The sequence below is a fragment of the Bufo gargarizans genome, chromosome 6 (assembly GCF_014858855.1).
Source record: "Bufo gargarizans isolate SCDJY-AF-19 chromosome 6, ASM1485885v1, whole genome shotgun sequence".
NCBI lineage: Eukaryota > Metazoa > Chordata > Amphibia > Anura > Bufonidae > Bufo > Bufo gargarizans.
In genome coordinates this window covers 19,330,563-19,352,001 of record NC_058085.1, presented here as the reverse complement: position 1 = coordinate 19,352,001, position 21,439 = coordinate 19,330,563, and the positions used below count along the sequence as shown (strand labels likewise).

The window sequence follows — 21,439 nt, the reverse complement described above, 5'->3', positions numbered from 1 at the left end:
ATCTATCACCCGTGCGGCTACAAAGGATAGGCAAGTTGACACATTCTAAGTGTCATAGATGCAACGCAGAAGGGGCAAATTTCTGGCACCTTATATGGGAATGCCCATACATACAAACCTTCTGGTCTGGAATTGTAAGTTTCATTAATACACTCACGCAACCTTCGGTGGCATTGACCCCACAGGTATGCCTATTTGGTATATTGGATGAGGAAGTTTATTTAATGAGAATGAGGTATATTGAATGAGAAACACGCCACAGTGTTTGGGGTTTGAGCAGTTCCCCCATATTTGCCACTATATTTTTGTGATTTTGTTTTGTTTTATGTGTATTGAATGTGCCTTTATCTGGCATTTAAACATTCTTTTGCACCTGGTGGCCTCCATTACACGGTGTGATATGGGTGTGGCTTACAGTCTTGCTTTGTTCACATTGCATTAGTTGTCCTGCTATGCGGTTGTGTGGAAGCTTGGCTGGATTTCATCACCTTCAGACTGTGTTCACACCACAGTTAGCATAGTGGTAGGACCCTTGCCATGATGAGAGACCGTGACGTGGTGCATGATGGGCTCCGATATGTTCCTGACAGGAATATATTGGCAAAAGTCTCAGCTTTTAATATCTGCTTGTACGACCAGCTAGTATAGTCAGTGGCATATCCGTTTGGTGCATTTTCTTCTGTGATTTATATGAAAGATACACTACTCCCATAGATTTATGAGGTGTCATGCAGACAGACTTACTCTTATCTGTGGTAGCCCCTCTCTCTCTTACTACCCCTGTGCTGTCCCATGCTCAGTTAGAGGTAGGTAGAGCGTCCTTAAAAATGATTTTTGGGATTTAGGTCACAAGGGCAAGGACCTAAAACGTAGGGCTTTCCAAAATACTACCTGTACCACGAGCCACACAAGAAAGGCAGCAGGAGATTCAGGAGGTTAACAAGTCGCTCAAGAACTGGTGTAGAAAGGAGGGGTTTGGGTTCCTGGAGAACTGGGCCGACTTCTCTGTCAGCTACAAGCTCTTTCGTAGGGATGGGTTGAACCTCAATGGGCAAGGGGCAGCTGTTTTGGGAGATAAAAATTGTAGTTAAGGTGTAGGGTAAAAAATATACATAAACCTCTTAATTGTATTTATACTAATGCCAGAAGCCTGACTAATAAAACTGGGGAACTGGAATTGGTAATGTGTGAGGAGGACTATGACAGAGTGAATAGACATGGCTGGATGATAGCTATGACAGTGGGAATAACTGAGACATGGCTGGATGATAGCTATGACTGGGTGGTTAACGTACAGGGTTACATTCTGTTTCGAAAGGATCGTCAAAACCAGAGAGGGGGAGGGGTTTGCCTTTATGTAAAGTTCTGTCTAAAGCCCACACTCAGGGAGGATATAAGTGAGGGACATGAACATGTGTAGTCACTGTAGGTAGAAATACATGGAGGAAAAAAAAATTATAAAATACTAATAGGAGTTTATTATAAGCCACCTGTGACAAATACCACACCTCGCTGCCGTCGGAAGTCAAATACGTAGAGCCAGCAAGATACGGTATAGTCACTGGTTACCAAGGCGTGACGTTACACCCTCCTGGAGGAGTGGGCAAGGTCAGTCTTGGTACAGTTTACACAGCTGCCTCCTGTCCACGCGGGCCCAGAGAGGCAGAGGGTTGGAGACGCTCGCTCACAACCCTGACGAGCTGAGAGAGCCTTTTCACTAACCCAGTGGAACAACGCGTTCTCAGCCCGGGTATACTGCCACCAGCTTCTTGTTTGATATAAGCCCAGTCCACTAACGGGATTATATAGGGTGAGAAACCAACCCGCAGTAGTGTATAACTAGGCCGAAACACAGATGTGGGGATTCGTAATCGAGATACAAGACAGCACAAGATTAAATTATATATTTAGTCGCCTTAATGGATCACTAGAAATAACACTATACACACAAAAAATATATACAGTGGTCTGAGGTTACAACCAGGGTTAGGCAGAACAAAAGTCAGTTTACCGGGTATATGAGTCCTTTGGGTTGTGATGAGTTCTTAGCTATAGTCACATGGGAGGCAGGGATGTCAGCAGTTTGCAGGTCCCTCTAAACACATGGCATGATGTGACCCCACTTCATGACCCTTTTGAGCTGTAGCATGGCTCCTCCCCTTCCAGCCTATGGGAGGAGTCCTTCTCCCCTTTTCTGGTGCTGGCAGCATATGAGCCACAAAACAGATTAAGGCTCATGGCTCCAGACCAAAATGTCGCAGGGAGGTGGTTCTGGGACCAGTCTAAGCATGGTACCGTTATTTGGTTTCTGTGGGGAGATAAGTATATCTCCCCTCCCTGGCATCCCACCACCAAACCATGACACGGGCCTGTTCATGGTGGTGGCAGGGACACAAATTTGTATCTGGTTTATGTCTGTGATGGATGGGCGATTCATAATTGGGCTCCAATATGTCTGATAACTGGCTTTATTCCGAGGATTGACTTAGACCCACTGAGGGAAAGTTTTCTTGTTCCATTGGCTGGGTTCCTGGCTGTCTGGAGTAGGTGCTATGTGTAAGCAAGTGGCTTATTTGAAGCCAGGACCCCCTGCAGAGCTCCTCCTGTGCTATCAGACAGCAGATGGCTGGTGTGAGAACATGGCTGACATTAAATAATAATCCATATTCCTCACACCACCTAATATACCAGAGTCCACAGAAAATCTACTACTAAATGTAATAGACGAGGCGGCAAATCATAATGATGTTATTATGGGGGACTTCAACTATCCAGATATAGACTAGGAAACTGAAACCTGTACATCTCATAAAGGAAACAGCGTCTTGGCAATAACCAAAAACAATTACCTTCCCCAACTGGTTCAGGGCCCCACTGGAGGGACGGCCACACTGGACTTAGTATTAACCAATAGACCTGACAGAACAACAGATGTGCAGGTTGGAGGATACCTGGGAAATAGTGACCATAAAGTAATAATCTTCAAATTGTCATTCAAAAGAGTGGTGTTTTTGTTCCCCACTGTAGTCACTAAAGAAAATAAACTGTCAGATGAAATGCAGAATGTAAAAGTAAATTCCCCATTAAAAGTGCCCTGTCTGACCCAGGAAGAAGTACAGCGACATCTTAAAAATATTAAAATAGACAAATTTCTGGGACCAGATGGCATACACCATTGTATCCTAAGAGAATTAAGTAATGTCATAGCCAGACCCTTATTTCTGATATTTAAGGACTCTATACTGACAGGGAGTGTTCTACAGGATTGGCACAAAACAAAAGTGGTGCCAATATTCAAAAAGGGTCCAAAAACAGAGCCCAGAAACTATAGGCCGGTAAGTTTATCATCGTGGGTAAACTGAAGGTTTCCTAAGTTCTAGACTTGGCGGTGAATCAATAGATGTCATATATATCTGGAATTCTCCAAATCATTTGACACTGTACCACATAAAAGGCTGGTATAAAAAATGAGAATGCTTGGACTGGGAGAAAATGTCTGCATGTGGGTACGTAACTGGCTGAGTGATAGAAAACAGAGGGTGGTTATTAATGTTACACACTCAGATTGGGTCACTGTCACTAGTGAAGTACCACAGGCGTCAGTATTGGGCTCTATTCTCTTCAATATATTTATTAATGATCTTGTAGAAGGCTTGCACAGTAAAATATCAATTTTTGCAGATGACACTAAACTGTGTAAAGTAATTAACACAGAAGAGGACAGTATACTGCTGCAGATGGATCTGGATAGATTGGAGGCTTGGGCAGATAAGTGGCAGATGAGGTTTAACACTGACAAATGTAAGGTTATGCACATGGGGAGGAAAAATAGAAAAGGACCTAGGAATTTTAGTGAACTAAGCTGTAGAAACCAGTGTCAGGCAACTGCTGCAAGAGTCAATTAGATAAAAAAAAAAAAAAATCTATTTTCTTTCCTTTTTGTTGCAGCAAATAAGGAAAATGGGGGGGGGGGGGGGGGTGTAAACATGTATTTGTTCCAAACTTAAATGTGGTATAATGTTTTGTATGATGTATGAAACAGTATAATAAAATTATAATAATAAAAAAAATAAGATAATGGGTTGCATCAAAAGAAGCATAGATGCCCATGATGAGAACATAGTCCTGCCACTTTACAAAACACTAGTCAGACCACACATGGAGTACTGTGTACAGTCCTGGGCTCCTGTGAACAAGGCAGACATAGCAGAGCTGAAGGGGGTTCAGAGGAGGGCAACTAAAGTGATAACTGGAATAGGTAGACTACAGTACCCTGAAAGAATATCAAAATTAGGGTTATTCACTTTAGAAAAAAGACAACTCAGGGGAGATGTAATAACTATGTATAAATATATCAGGGGTCAGTACAGAGATCTCTCCCATCATCTATTTATCCACAGGACTGTAACTGTAACCAGGGGACATCCTCCACTGGATCTGGAGGAAAGAAGGTTTGTACACAAACATAGAAGAGGATTCTTTACGGTAAGAGCAGTGAGACTATGGAACTCTCTGCAAGAGGAGGTGGTGATGGTGAGTTCACTAAAAGAGTTCAATAATGTAATAATATTACAGGCTATAGCTAGTAGAGATGGGTCGTTGATCCAGGGAGGTATTCTGATTGCCTGATTAGAGTCAGGAAAAACTTTAGGGGGAAATTGGCTTCTACCGCACAGTTTTTTTGTTTTGTTTTTGCCTTCCTCTGGATCAACTTGCAGGATAACAGGCTAAACTGGATGGATAGATGTCTTTTTTCAGCCTTATAAACTGTTACTATGTTACATCCTATCTGTATTCCACTTGACTGCAACTAACTGGCCATTTACAAGTGTCAATGACGCCCCTTTTTCCACATGTCTGGACACCAGCTGTTGTGGGAATCCAGCTCTATTTTTTGGACTTTCACATATAGGCCCATGTATTTGCAGTTTTACAAGAATGGAGGGTCCCCATACCGATCAAAGGCAGGGTGTAATACATTTTATTTATTTTTTCCTCACCAAACAATTTTGTTTAGAGGATATATATATATATATATATATATATATATATATATATAAAAACACCTTAGTTTCACTTTTAACTGGATCATACTTTTCATTTACACTATTCATTCAATACAGGAGACTATGTTTGTTTGGGGAGCTCTCACAGCGGTCCCAATCATCGCTCCAAACCCTCAGCTACCTATGGAAACTGAAAGCAAGACACTGTTTTATCTCCCTGTAAAAAGGAGTATCTGAAGGAATGAAGCCAGTTAGTGACCACCATAAAAACACATAAGGGAGGTCACAAACGGGTTAAGCATGAAGATGGCTTTTCTTATATGTGGGTTTTTTGATGATTAACAAGAGATGATTTATGGTTGAAACACATATCACATTCTGAACATGAAAATGGCTTCTCCCCTTTGTGAATTTTCTGATGTATAATAAGATCTGATTCATGGTTAAAACATTTCCCACATTCTGAACATGAAAATGGCTTCTCTCCTGTGTGAATTTTCTGATGTATAACAAGAACTGATTTACAGTGAAAACATTTCCCACATTCTGAACATAAAAATGGCTTCTCCCCTGTGTGAATTCTCTGATGTATAACAAGATCTGATTTCTGGTTAAAACATTTAACACATTCTGAACATGAAAACGGCTTCTCTCCTGTGTGAATTCTTTGATGTACAACAAGATCTGATTTCTGGTTAAACCATTTTCTACATTCTGAACATGAAAATGGCTTCTCCCCTGTGTGATTTCTCTGATGTATAACAAGGCGTGATTTACGGTTAAAACATTTCCCACATTCTGAACATGAAAATGGCTTCTCTCCTGTGTGTGTTCTCTGATGTATAACAAGATGTGATTTGTGGTTAAAACATTTCCCACATTCTGAACATGAAAATGGCTTCTCCCCTGTGTGATTTCTCTGATGTATAACAAGGCGTGATTTACTCTTAAAACATTTCCCACATTCTGAACATGAAAATGGTTTCTCCCCTGTGTGAGTTCTCTGATGTGTAATAAGATTTGATTTTTGGTGAAAACATTTACCACATTCTGAACATGAAAATGGCTTCTCTCCTGTGTGAATTCTCTGATGTATAACAAGATATGATTTATACTCAAAACATTTACCACATTCTGAACATGAAAATGGTTTCTCTTTTACGTGAGCTGTTTGATGTTTAGCACCTATTCTGTGACTTTTATTCAGTTTTACAGTCTGTGATGAATCAGAAGATCGGACCTGTTTAAAAGAATCAAATGATGCATTGTTGTGATTGAATGAGGGTATATCTTGCATATTGGCATGCTCTTCAAATGTATCTCGTGTGATACCACAATCATCTACTTCAAAATCTGAAGATATCGGATGTTTCTCTAAGTTCCGGATACAGTCATCTGCCAAGAATAAAACACATTTTATTACTGATAAATAACATTAAAATTGTTTTGAAAGTTTTATAACTTTTCCATATAAAAAATCCACAGAAAGTATAAGACATGGCACACAATTAGAATATCAATTGACTAAAACAGTGGTGGCCAAACAGACTACTATCTAATAGTAGACCAAGGGGCATAACTAGAAAACACTGGCTCCCACCTTGAGCAACTTCCTGCAACCCCCACCCAATCAGTAATTTAAAAGATATATAAATAAAACATTTCCTAGCGCTGGACAAGAGGCGATAAATCCCCTCTTAGTGCCCCACACAATAGTTATCTCCTCTCAGTTTCCCTTTCATAATGGAATTCCCCCTTAGTGCCCTCTTCACTGATGCCCCCTAAGTGCCCCCACTCAATAAAATGTCCCCTTGATGTCTGCAAACAGTAGTTATGCCCCCTGTGTGCGCCCCCTGCAGTAGTGCTGTCCCTACCCCCCTTACATCAATGAAGCTCCTATACTGTGAATAAAGTTAAAGTAATACCGAGCACATCATGCTCTTCCCAGCAGCAGGCAAATATCTGGTGTTCAGTGGTGAGAGACTTTTTTGCATGACCTCTTAAGGCTACATTCACACGTAAAATAAAGGCCATTAAAAACGGACACTCTCAGTGTTTTTCAACCATTTTTTGTATCCCTTTCTTGGTAGTCTGGACGTTTTACATTCATTTTTAACAGCCATTATTTGAGGATGATTTAGATGATTTTGATTAGCTTTTTTTTAATTTAATTACCAATCCCTGCAGTGTACATAATGTCCCCCATATAATTAATAATGTGCAGGGTTTTGTTTTTACGGGGAAAAAATTTTACTCCTCTCATCCACTTGCACGCGTAGAGAAAAGTCGCTCTTCATTTAGTGATGATCGAGCATCAAAGTATTCGGGTTTTCGGCCCAAACACATTGCTATATACATGTGCTTGGCTTGGCACCCGAGTATAATGGAAATCAATGGGAGACAACCAGGCACCCCCTGCTCTGAAGAAGGGAAGGTGCCTGGTCCATTGTAAAAGGTCAGAAAGAGACACATCCGGACCGAGCTCCATCTTGGGGACTCCAAGATGGCGCTCGGTTCGGATGTCTAGAAGCTCAAGTTCTCGCAAATCTCGCGAGAACTTGAGCTCCGTCTCCCTGGCTAAGAGCGGGGTGCTGCAATTGGATGCGCTCACTGCCAGGGAGAGCATAACTGTGCCCACCAGAACTTAGAGAACAACACCTACTATAACTTCATTGCCTTATTTGCATATGATGCAACAAAACTAATAGAGAGCGTAGCGGGCAAACGGGGGGTCCATTTAAAAAAAATATATAATATGTCCAGACATCAGTGAGAGCAGCCCCATAAGGTCGTATAAGAATTTAACACACTATTTTCTGATGAAAGGTCCTCTTTAAGATGCCCTGTTATTGGAATGAGTAATAAAAAAATTACAGGTAATGTCACTGCAGTATTTTGGATGAGGAAACGTTATACAGGAGAGGCCCTGCTGCCGCTTTGTTGACTCTAGATAAATTCTGCCTGATCGCACATCCACGTGGCATCCACAATCCATTTGGATATCTTCCCCATCAACTTTTGATGTTCTTTTATGCGCCTAACATAGTGACCACCGGTAATGTGGAATCATTGTTCGATTTGGAAGAGGGAGCCTGATAAAAACGCACCAGCTACTACTTCAAAGCAAGGCCGCATGAGTTGCGGGCCTGCAGGTGAGCTGACCCTGTAAAAGATTTGAGTTGCGGGCCTGCAGGTGAGCTGACCCTGTAAAAGATTTGAGTTGCGGGCCTGCAGGTGAGCTGACCAAGTAAAAGATTTTAGGTGCGGGCCTGCTGATGAGCTGACCCTGTAAAACATTATATTCGAGGTCCTGCTGCTGAACTGATCCTCTAAAACATTAGGGGCGAGGGCCTGCTGCTGAGCTGACCCTCTAAAACATTAGGAATTATATGGGGGAGAAAAAAGAACTGGGTCGCACATCCACAGTGCTTGGCTTTGACCTAAAAAGTGTACAGCCCCCCGTATTGCATGCTGTACAAGAGGCATTAGTGTACATTTTGATCAAAAGGCATAAGCCCACTCACCACGTCAAGGAAGCCTCTATTGAGTGGGACCTACTCTGACAAAAGGGCACAGCACGGTGCGATGACAAAGCGGCGATATCCTGGTAGGCGGCGGGACCCAGGAGTCAAAGCAGCAACCATGCTGTCTGACGATGCCACCCATGGCACTGGGTCCCACCAACCCACCAGAACAGCACCACAAAAACAAAGGCCACCGCACAGTACTGCACCATATGAACAGCTGTCTAACACAGCATGTCCATTACTATCAGGAGCTACAGGTCAATGACCACTATATGCAATCCTGTGTGATTAAAACCACCTGTGCCGAATGGGAGGAGTGCTGACACCAGTAATAAAGAAGAAAGATTCAAATAACAATTATATGGGGGAGAAAAAAGAACTGGGTCGCACATCCACAGTGCTTGGCTTTGACCTAAAAAGTGTACAGCCCCCCGTATTGCATGCTGTACAAGAGGCATTAGTGTACATTTTGATCAAAAGGCATAAGCCCACTCACCACGTCAAGGAAGCCTCTATTGAGTGGGACCTACTCTGACAAAAGGGCACAGCACGGTGCGATGACAAAGCGGCGATATCCTGGTAGGCGGCGGGACCCAGGAGTCAAAGCAGCAACCATGCTGTCTGACGATGCCACCCATGGCACTGGGTCCCACCAACCCACCAGAACAGCACCACAAAAACAAAGGCCACCGCACAGTACTGCACCATATGAACAGCTGTCTAACACAGCATGTCCATTACTATCAGGAGCTACAGGTCAATGACCACTATATGCAATCCTGTGTGATTAAAACCACCTGTGCCGAATGGGAGGAGTGCTGACACCAGTAATAAAGAAGAAAGATTCAAATAACAATTATATGGGGGAGAAAAAAGAACTGGGTCGCACATCCACAGTGCTTGGCTTTGACCTAAAAAGTGTACAGCCCCCCGTATTGCATGCTGTACAAGAGGCATTAGTGTACATTTTGATCAAAAGGCATAAGCCCACTCACCACGTCAAGGAAGCCTCTATTGAGTGGGACCTACTCTGACAAAAGGGCACAGCACGGTGCGATGACAAAGCGGCGATATCCTGGTAGGCGGCGGGACCCAGGAGTCAAAGCAGCAACCATGCTGTCTGACGATGCCACCCATGGCACTGGGTCCCACCAACCCACCAGAACAGCACCACAAAAACAAAGGCCACCGCACAGTACTGCACCATATGAACAGCTGTCTAACACAGCATGTCCATTACTATCAGGAGCTACAGGTCAATGACCACTATATGCAATCCTGTGTGATTAAAACCACCTGTGCCGAATGGGAGGAGTGCTGACACCAGTAATAAAGAAGAAAGATTCAAATAACAATTATATGGGGGAGAAAAAAGAACTGGGTCGCACATCCACAGTGCTTGGCTTTGACCTAAAAAGTGTACAGCCCCCCGTATTGCATGCTGTACAAGAGGCATTAGTGTACATTTTGATCAAAAGGCATAAGCCCACTCACCACGTCAAGGAAGCCTCTATTGAGTGGGACCTACTCTGACAAAAGGGCACAGCACGGTGCGATGACAAAGCGGCGATATCCTGGTAGGCGGCGGGACCCAGGAGTCAAAGCAGCAACCATGCTGTCTGACGATGCCACCCATGGCACTGGGTCCCACCAACCCACCAGAACAGCACCACAAAAACAAAGGCCACCGCACAGTACTGCACCATATGAACAGCTGTCTAACACAGCATGTCCATTACTATCAGGAGCTACAGGTCAATGACCACTATATGCAATCCTGTGTGATTAAAACCACCTGTGCCGAATGGGAGGAGTGCTGACACCAGTAATAAAGAAGAAAGATTCAAATAACAATTATATGGGGGAGAAAAAAGAACTGGGTCGCACATCCACAGTGCTTGGCTTTGACCTAAAAAGTGTACAGCCCCCCGTATTGCATGCTGTACAAGAGGCATTAGTGTACATTTTGATCAAAAGGCATAAGCCCACTCACCACGTCAAGGAAGCCTCTATTGAGTGGGACCTACTCTGACAAAAGGGCACAGCACGGTGCGATGACAAAGCGGCGATATCCTGGTAGGCGGCGGGACCCAGGAGTCAAAGCAGCAACCATGCTGTCTGACGATGCCACCCATGGCACTGGGTCCCACCAACCCACCAGAACAGCACCACAAAAACAAAGGCCACCGCACAGTACTGCACCATATGAACAGCTGTCTAACACAGCATGTCCATTACTATCAGGAGCTACAGGTCAATGACCACTATATGCAATCCTGTGTGATTAAAACCACCTGTGCCGAATGGGAGGAGTGCTGACACCAGTAATAAAGAAGAAAGATTCAAATAACAATTATATGAGGGAGAAAAAAGAACTGGGTCGCACATCCACAGTGCTTGGCTTTGACCTAAAAAGTGTACAGCCCCCCGTATTGCATGCTGTACAAGAGGCATTAGTGTACATTTTGATCAAAAGGCATAAGCCCACTCACCACGTCAAGGAAGCCTCTATTGAGTGGGACCTACTCTGACAAAAGGGCACAGCACGGTGCGATGACAAAGCGGCGATATCCTGGTAGGCGGCGGGACCCAGGAGTCAAAGCAGCAACCATAAAACATTAGGGGCGAGGCCTGCTGTTGAGCTGACCCTCTAAAACATTAGGGGCGAGGCCTGCTGTTGAGCTGAACTTTTCCCTCCTTATACCACTAGGCCGCGCTTCAGGGTGAGGTTGCTAGCGGGGTGTCATGAAAGTGTCCCATGCCTTGGAGAGTGTTGCCCTGCCTTTGTTGGAACAGCTGTGTGTTTCCCTTGTTTCCCTTCCTCGGTTGCCTAAGGAAGTACCGACTCTGCTAGTGTTGTCAGATGGAAAATTTTGGAGCAATTTTCCAACAAGTATCGCAGTATTGCACCATTTTGCCTGTCCTCTCCACCAGAGGAATGAGAGATGAGAATTTCTCTTTGTATCGGGGGTCGAGAAGGGTGAACAACCAGTAATCAATTATCTAAAATGCGTATAACGCGAGGGTCGTTGGAAAGGCAGCCTAACATGAAGTACCAACAGGTAAAACATCGATGTTGACATCAGGATGACTCTCCATCTCCTCATCCTCCTCATCTGCCCATCCATGCTGAGCAGATTTTTTTACAGTCTGCTAAAGACAGTTTTCTGATAAAGGACAGTATATGTCACAGAAACACACAGATTATTGGAATCTGCGGTACATAAACTGCAGAAATGAGTATAATAATATTCACTAATATTCTTCCTATCTCTGCCCCTGACACACAGAAGGTACTGCTGCACAGATGTCACAAGTCACTGCAGACACCTTCTATATAGCAAAATAATCGCTTTTTCGAGATGTATCTAAAAAATAAATATTAGAGTACAACTTTGCACAATTAAATTGCTGCCACCACACACAATAGTCCTTAAAAGGACTTTTGGGTCTTTGAAACATTTAAAAATTGAATAAATTGTGTTCACAAACTCCCTACACTATCTGTCCCTTCCTAAGCGCAGCTCTCCCTGACTCGCAATGAGCCGAACCCGCGTCATTGGGTGCTATATAACACCCGATGACGCGTTCCGGCCAGCCAATCACTGTAATGCCAGCAGCCAACAAGGCTACTGGCATTACAGAGATGGCAGTATTTACCTGCATGTTTATTGGCTGCTCAGCAGCCACGAAACGTGCGGGAAGGAGACTTGAGCATGGCGCTCGAGCACATGTGGTACTCGGCCGAGTACTGCCATGTGCCGAGCATGCTCGCTCATCATTAGTGCTAAAGGACCTATACTTTCAGTGGGATGATGTCACCATGCGCTCCTAAGCAATAATGCTGGGAGAGCATGGTGATGTCATCACGTTGGTGGCACAGGTCCTTTAGCGCCAAGAGAGACTGTCTTGTGTGTGCGCAAGTGGATAAGGCAATGTATTTTTAGTTTAACCCTTAAATGGCCATTTTCCACTGGTGTGCCCATTTTAAACGGCCATTAAATCGATGCACTCCTGTCTAAATGACCATTAAAAATAGTCCCATTGATTTACACGGGGTCCATCTGGCAGTGAAAATGGTCACAAATAGGACGTCCTATTTTCACAACCACTATTCACTCATCTTAAAAAAAAATGACCATGTGAATAGCGCCACTGACTTCCATTCATTCTAAAAACAGCGGTGTGCCATTTCCACTGTGTGAATGTAGCCCTATCCTGCAGCCTTTCCCGATTACACAAACTACATATAGCGCCGAAGAATAATCCTGTGACCTGAACATCATCACTGCAGCTAGGACACTGTGCACACCGAGGTCTCTCCAAATCTCAGTCCTGTCACTGTCAAGTAAACAAACTGCATGGCCCACACCATAACATCTTCCTTTTTTGTACATTTATATTAAAGGGGTTGTCTCATCTGAGAGAATGGGGTCAGTTTGCTAGGATATGCCCCTATTGTCTGGTAGGTGTGAGAACCACCGCTGGGACCCGCACCCATCTTCCTGAAACGGAGCCCCGAAAAGTGGTGGAGGATGCACTGTGCATGCGCAGCACTGGCTTGGCTATTTGTTAGGCCCATAGAAGTTAATGGGAATGGTGGCCGGTCATACGTGGTGCGCTCCCATTCATTTCTATGGGGAGAGCACTTGGTGGTGGCCGGACCAGAGTCCTCCAGCCACCACTTTGGCCCGCTCTGTTCTCAATATAGGTGCGGGTCCATCGGTTGGACCCGCACCTATTAGACAATGGGGGCATTTCTTAGTGATATGCCCCCATTGTCTCAGATGAGACAACTCCTTTAACCCCTTATAGATCAGCCTGTTTTGGCTCTTACTGACCAAGTGTTTTTCTTCCTATTTTCATCGTTGCGTTCCAAGAGCTATAACTTTTTTATTTTTCTTTCTATGTAGCTTTATAAGGGCTTGTTTTCTGCAGGACAAGTTGTAGTTTTTAATGGCGCCATTTTTGGGGTACACGGAACTTTCTGATTAACTTTTATTACTTTTTCTGGGAGGGAGATGGGAAAAAACAGCAACACTGCCACTGCGTTTTTACATTATAAATTTTATGGTGTTCATTTTTTGGGTATAAATAACATAATATCTTTATTCTCTGGGTCACTACGATTACAGCGATACCAAATAAATATAGTTTTTTTTACATTTTACTACTTTTTTTGCAAGAAAACACCTTTAAAAAAAAAATATGTTTTTGCATTGCCGCTTACCAAGATCCATCGCTTGTTATTAAGTTTTTTCGAAATTATTTCTACTGACTCCAATTAAGATAATGGAATCAACACCTTTGACCCCATGCTGGGTATAATGACCTCTGACCCCATGCTGGGTATAATTACCAGATGTTGAGTCAGTTACATATTTATTCCCAGTGAATTCTTGTACAGTCACTCAGAATTGAGAAAGCTCGTTGGAAGAACGAGTGAAACGTTTTCAAGAAATCTACAGTAAGTCCAGTTGCCTTGATTTATTCTTTACAGACATTATCCCTATAGTACATTGCATTTTAAGGTCAGTGCTATTCTGACATTGACCAGCAGGCTGCGCCAGAGAGGTGCAGCCTGCTTGAAATTACTCAAGGCTGGTCTGGGGCCTACACGAGACCCCGGCCAGCGATTTACACACATCGGCACTCTGCGATCGCATTTACGGGGTGCCAATGGCAGAAAGAGGGAGTCCGCTCCCTCTGTCAGCCCTTTACATGCCAGCGGACGTTATCTCTTTTATAAATATGCTTACTTTTATTCCATAGATTCATGGATAATAGTATAAGGACGCGTTGCAGCCCGTCCAGCCTTCATCAGCTGAATGTATAATACATTCTTACACACTTTTATATCAAAGTTAATTGAACATGTGGAGTGACGTCAGACACCACAGGCTGTGCCTAAACACATGTTAATCAATAGAAACATGTATAAAAAAAACAATACATAACTCAATTAAATATATGAAAACTAATATAACATAATAGCAAAATTGACGATACTACTCAAAGGAACAATCATCGTAGGTTCACAGTCTGCAAGAAAGAGACTTTGATTTTTTAAAAATGGGGAAGAATGTGTAGAGGGAAGTCAGGTGGGCGTATATATATAGATATATAAATGTATCTGCCCCTTCATTGATATGTGTATATATGTATATATATGGGCCCCTTTATATGGCCAATAGGGATATATATTCCCTGTATGGCCATATACAGTTGCAAGAAAAAGTATGTGAACCCTTTGGAATGATATGGATTCCTGCACAAATTGGTCATAAAATGTGATCTGATCTTCATCTAAGTAAAAAAAAAATGTACCATGTTTTTATTGAACCATGTAAACATTCACAGTGCAGGTGGAAAAAGTATGTGAACCCCCAGACTAAGGACATCTCCAAGAGCTATTTGGAGTGAGATGTCAGCCAACTGGAGTCCAATCAATGAGATGAGATTGGAGGTGTTGGCTACAGCTGCCCTGCCCTATAAAAAACACACACCAGTTCTGGGTTTGCTTTTCACAAGAAGCATTGCCTGATGTGAATGATGCCTCGCACAAAATAGCTCTCAGAAGACCTAAGATTAAGAATTGTTGACTTGCATAAAGCTGCAAAGGGTTATAAAAGTATCTCCAAAAGCCTTGCTGTTCATCAGTCCACGGTAAAACAAATTGTCTATAAATGGAGAAAGTTCCGCACTGCTGCTACTCTCGGAGAGGCCGTCCTGTAAAGATGACTGCAAGAGCACAGCGCAGACTGCTCAATGAGGTGAAGAAGAATCCTAGAGTGTCAGCTAAAGACTTACAAAAGTCTCTGGCATTTGCTAATATCCCTGTTAGTGAATCTAGGATATGTAAAACACTAAACAAGAATGGATTTCATGGGAGGATACCACAGAGGATGCCACTGCTGTCCAAAAAAACATTGATGCACTTTTACAGTTTGCACAAGAGCACCTGGATGTTCCACAGCAGTACTGGCAAATTATTCTGTGGACAGATGAAACCAAAGTTGAGTTGTTTGGAAGAAACACACAACACTATGTGGAGAAAAATAGGCACCGCACACCAACATCAAAACCTCATCCCAACTGTGAAGTATGGTGGTTGGGGCATCATGATTTGAGGCTGCTTTGCTGCTTCAGGGCCTGGACGGATTGCTATCATCGAAGGAAAAATGAATTCCCAAGTTTATCAAGACATTTTCCAGGAGAACTTAAGGTCATCTGTCCACCAGCTGAAGCTCAACAGAAGATGGGTGTTGCAACAGCGCAACGACCCAAAGCATAGAAGTAAATCAACAACAGAATGGCTTAAACAGAAGAAAATACGCCTTCTCAACCCGATTGAGATGCTGTGGCATGACCTCAAGAAAGCAATTCACACCAGAGATCTAAAGAATATTGCTGAACTGAAACAGTTCTGTAAAGAGGAATGGTCAAGAATTACTCCTGACCGTTGTGCACGTCTGATCTGCAACTACAGGAAACGTTTGGTTGACGTTTTTGCTGCCAAAGGAGGTTCAACCAGTTATTAAATCCAAGGGTATTACATACTTTTTCCACCTGCACTGTGAATGTTTACATGGTGTGTTCAATATAAACATGGTAACATTTAATTCTTTGTGTGTTATTAGTTTAAGCAGACTGTGATTGTCTATTGTTGTTACTTAGATGAAGATCAGATCACATTTTATGACCAATTTGTGCAGAAATCCATATCATTCCAAAGGGTTCACATACTTTTTCTTGCAACTGTATATATATTGGCCCTGTATGGCAAGTGGGGACATATGTATGTCCCCTGTATGTGATGCCCCAGGTGTGTATGTATGCCCTGTAATTGCACACGTCTATGTATACACTTGTGTCAGCATGGTATATATGTGGTCTTACAGCTGTCCAGGTTTATATTGAGTATATGTATATAGATGTGCCCAAGCATCTATATAGATATATAATGTATGCTTAATCGTGGCCAATATACCCCCAGTCACGTCACCTCTTCCCCCCCCCCCCCCCAGCCTCCTCCCGCATTCCAGCTCCTGCAGGAGGTGGAGATGTCACCAGGTGGCTGGACAATTATGTCCAGTTTCTGGTGACTTCAAAAGGCAAGGGGTCAATAGATCCGGTGCCTTTTGTTAAACATCCCCAGCAGGGCTGGAGATAGTTAAATTAACAGAGATAGGGGAACAAATGTTCTGTTTATTGCATATCCCCGGTGCGGTAATTACAGCACCTGGGATATGCAGACACTTTACAGGTGGTAGGATCAAAGAGATCCCACCTGGAGCGCGCTCCAGGATGCGCAGGCTGGCACGGTGACGTCATATTATCGCGCCAGCCTACGCGGACTGGGCTGAGCGCGGGAAGACGGGAGCGTGCGCGGCTGGGTTTGAATACCCCGGCCATGCGGCGCTCAAGTACAGATGATCCCCGCACCCCCCAGTTGCAGGATAGCGCGTGCGGCGCTCACAAAACCAGCTCCCCCTCCAGGAAGATAGCGCAGTCATCACTGCGCTAGTCAGAACCCCTACCCCTCCACCGAAGAACCCCTACCCCTCCGCCGAATCGTCCCAGAAGAGGAGTTTGTCTTCCCCCTGCAAGAGGAGAGCGCAGGCAGCCATGCGCCGGGCTGCGCTGCGCAAGAAAAGCAGTAATCCCCGCACCCCACAGATACCCCTACCAGCCTCCTGGAAGCAACCCCGGCACCTCCAGCAAGAAAGAGGGCGCAGGCAGCAATGAGCTGCACTGCGCTCTGAAGACAAGAGCACAGACAAAGACCAGCCCCAGGAGGAAAGCATACAGGCAGTGCTATGAAGCAACCAGCCCCCCCTCTGGAATGCTAGCTGGCTAAGTATCACGTGCCCTGCTTCATTGTTAAACCCTGCAATCCCCTGCTGCTACCCCTGTAACCCCTTTAGTACTGCAGTCCCTGCACTGCAGTAGCTCCTTAACCCCTGCTGCTCTGTACCCGTGTTAATCCCTGCTTCACCAACCTTCCCCATTAACCCCTGCTGTACCCCTGGTCCCCTGCTCTGATTTGACCCCTTATACAGCACAGGGTTAACCCTTTCTGCATTAATCCCTTCCCAGCAGCCCTAACCCTGTGTTATCCAGCCCCTGCATTAACCCTTGCACTGCTGGTATTAAATTTACACCTTCACTGCTCCCTGCACCCCTGCAGCAGTAACCCCTTTACTGCTGCACGTAGGGACAGTGTGTAGATAGGTTGGGTGGGTTGCTGTTATGTATGTATGTGTAATGTATAGATAGTGTGTGGGGTGGAATTGGGAATTGTACAGTGTGTAGGTATCACAGGTAATGTCACTGTTTGCAGCATCTACACAAAAAGTACACTGTCACAGATATGCGAGGGCCTGCAGGTGATCTGACCATCAAAAATATTATGGGCGAGGGCCTGCTGCCGCTTTGTTGACTCTAGATAACTTATGGCTAATTGCACGTCCCTGTGAAGTCGACGATCCATTTGGATGTCTGCCCTATCCACTTTGGAGCAATTTTTCCACAAGGACCTTCTGGTATAGCACCGTTTTGCCTGTCCTCTCCACCAGAGGAATTGGAGATGAGAAGTTCTCTTTGTAGTTGGGGTCGAGAAGGGTGAACAACCAGTAATCCGTGTTGTCTAAAATGCTTATAACGCGCGGGTCGTGGGAAAGATAGCCTAACATGAAGTCAGCCATGTGTGCCAGAGTACCAACGGGCAAGACTTCACTGTCGTCATCAGGGGGTGAGCTGACCCTGTAAAGGTTGTAGGTGAGGGCCTGCTAGTGAGCTGACCCTGTAAAACATTATATTCGAGGGCCTGCTGGTGAGCTGACTCTGTAAAAGAATATAGGTGAGGGCCTGCTGGCGAGCTGACACTCTAGAAACATAGAATGTGTCGACAGATAAGAACCATTTGGCCCATCTAGTCTGCCCAATATACTGAATACTATGGATAGCCCCTGGCCCTATCTTATATGAAGGATGGCCTTATGTCTATCTCATGCATGCTTAAACTCCTTCACTGTATTTGCAGCTACCACTTCTGCAGGAAGGCTATTCCATGCATCCACTACTCTCTCAGTAAAGTAATACTTCCTGATATTACTTTTAAACCTTTGCCCCTCTAATTTAAAACTATGTCCTCTTTTAGCAGTTTTTCTTCTTTTAAATATTCTCTCCTCTTTTACCTTGTTGATTCTCTTTATGTATTTAAAAGTTTCTATCATATTCCCTCTGTCTCGTCTTTCTTCCAAGCTATACATGTTACGGTCCTTTAATCTTTCCTGGTAAGTTTTATCCTGCAATCCATGTACTAGTTTAGTAGCTCTTCTCTGAACTCTCTCCAAAGTATTGATATCCTTCTGGAGATATGGTCTCCAGTACTGCGCACAATACTACAAATGAGGTCTCACTAGTGCTCTGTAGAGCGGCATGAGCACCTCCCTCTTTCTACTGGTAATGCCACTCCCTATACACCCAAGCATTCTGCTAGCATTTCCTGCTGCTCTATGACATTGTCTGCCTACCTTTAAGTCTTCTGAAATAATGACCCCTAAATCCCTTTCCTCAGATACTGAGGTTAGGACTGTATCACTGATTTTATATTCTGCTCTTGGGTTTTTATGCCCCAGGTGCATTATCTTGCACTTATCAACATTACATTTTAGTTGCCAAATTTTTGACCATTCCTCTAGTTTTCCTAAATTATTTTCCATTTGGTGTATCCCTCCAGGAACATCTACCCTGTTACAAATCTTTGGGTCATCAGCAAAAAGACACACCTTACCATCGAGGCCTTCTGCAATTTCGCTGATAAAGATATTAAACAATATGGGTCCCAGAACAGATCCCTGAGGTACCCCACTGGTAACAAGACCATGGTCTGAATATACTCCATTGACTACAACCCTCTGTTGTCTGTCCCTCAGCCACTGCCTAATCCATTCAACAATATGGGAGTCCAAGCCCAAAGACACTAATTTATTGATTAGCCTTCTATGTGGGACAGTATCAAAAGCCTTACTAAAGTCTACTGCACCTCCACCATCTATTATTTTAGTCACCCAATCAAAAAAATCAATAAGATTAGTTTGACATGATCTCCCTGAAGTAAACCCATGCTGTTTTTCCTATTTCAATCCATGGGATTTTAGATGTTCCACAATCCTCTCTTTAAGTATGGTTTCCATTAATTTCCCCACTATTGATGTCAGGCTTACTGACCTATAGTTGCCCGATTCCTCCCTACTACCTTTCTTGTGAATGGGCACAACATTTGCTAATTTTCAATCTTCTGGGACGACTCCTGTTACCAGTGATTGGTTAAATAAATCTGTTAATGGTTTTGCTAGTTCACCGCTGAGCTTTTTTAATAGCTTTGGGTGTATCCCATCAGGCCCCTGTGACCTATTTGTATTAATTTTAGACAGCTGACTCTTCCTCTGTAAAGACACATGCATCAAAAGATTCATTAGTCTTCCTTCCTAACCGAGGTCCCTTTCCTTCATTTTCCTTTGTAAAAACTGAACAGAAGTATTCATTGAGGCAGTCAGCTAGTTCTTTATCTTCTTCCATATACCTTCCTTCTTTTGTATTTAATTTGTTAATTCCTTGTTTTAGTTTCCTTTTTTCATTTATGTATCTGAAGAATGTCTTTTTGCCTTTTTTCACTGACTGAGCTAATTTCTTTTCTGCCTGTGCTTTAGAAGCTCTTATAACGTGTTTACCCTCTCTCTGCCTAATCTTATAAATTTGCCTGTCATTCTCTTTTTTTTTTTATAATAACTAAATTCTATCTTTTTGTTTTTAATGATTTTGGCCACTTCTGCTGAGTACCACAGTGGTCTCTTCCTTTTTTGCTTTTACTGACAAGCCTAATGCAATTTTCTGTTGCCTTCAATAGTGCCACTTTTCTGGTGGTAGTCCCATTTCTCCTGGACTCCATTGAAACTGTTCCAATCTGATAGGGACTCGTATACCACTAATCTAATTTTAGAAAAACTTTTGTTTTTATGTGGTGTGACTCAGTCACTGTACTTATAGTAAACCACACTGACTGGTGATCACTAGATCCCTAGCTTTCCCTACCTATCAGATACCAAATTCTAATTTGTGAATACTAAATCTAAAATGGCCTCCTTCCGTGTTGGCTCCTCAACTACTTGCTGTAGAGATAATCCCAGTAGGGAATTTAGAATATCTGTACTCCTGGCAGAACTAGCTATTTTGGTTTTCCAGGTTACATCAGGAAGATTAAAGTCTCCCATAATGATAACTTCCCCTTTCAATGTCATTTTAGCTATTTCCTCAACTAGTAGATCATCTAATTCTTTGACTTGGCTAGGTGGTCTATATATCACACCTACACAAGTTATCTTATGATTATCAAGCTGCAAGGTAACCCAAACTGACTCTAAATTGGTCTCGCTAACTTGTATTAAACTAGATTTCATGCTATCTTTCACATACAGGGCCACCCCTCCCCCTTTCTTGACTTCTCTGTCTTTCCTATATAGAGAGAACCCTGGTATTGTTATACCCCAGTCATTACTCCCATTGAACAATGTCTCAGTAACAGCCACTAAATTTATATTCTCAGATGCCATTACAGACTCAAGTTTATTGATCTTATTCCCTAAACGGCGAGCATTTGTAGACCAGACTCTGAGCTTGTCATTTCTTAACCTCTGTGCTACTAGCATCTTCTGGCATTGTTCCGGGGGGCAGTCGGACTGCTGGATTATCGCCCTTTTGCCCCCCCCCCCTTTCCTAGTTTAAAAGCTCCTTAGCAAATACTTGGAACTGTTCACCATTTTTTTTGTACAGTTCTTTTCCATTCCAACGAGAGCTAACATGAGACACAAAGCCAAACCCTTGGTTCAGACACCATTCACC

The 21,439-nt window shown here is 43.5% G+C and overlaps 1 pseudogene; it reads right to left on the bottom strand.

The window, feature by feature from the left end:
* The window catches only part of LOC122940390, a 1,294,760-nt pseudogene that overhangs the window by 1,258,893 nt on the left and 14,428 nt on the right, over window positions 1–21,439 (bottom strand).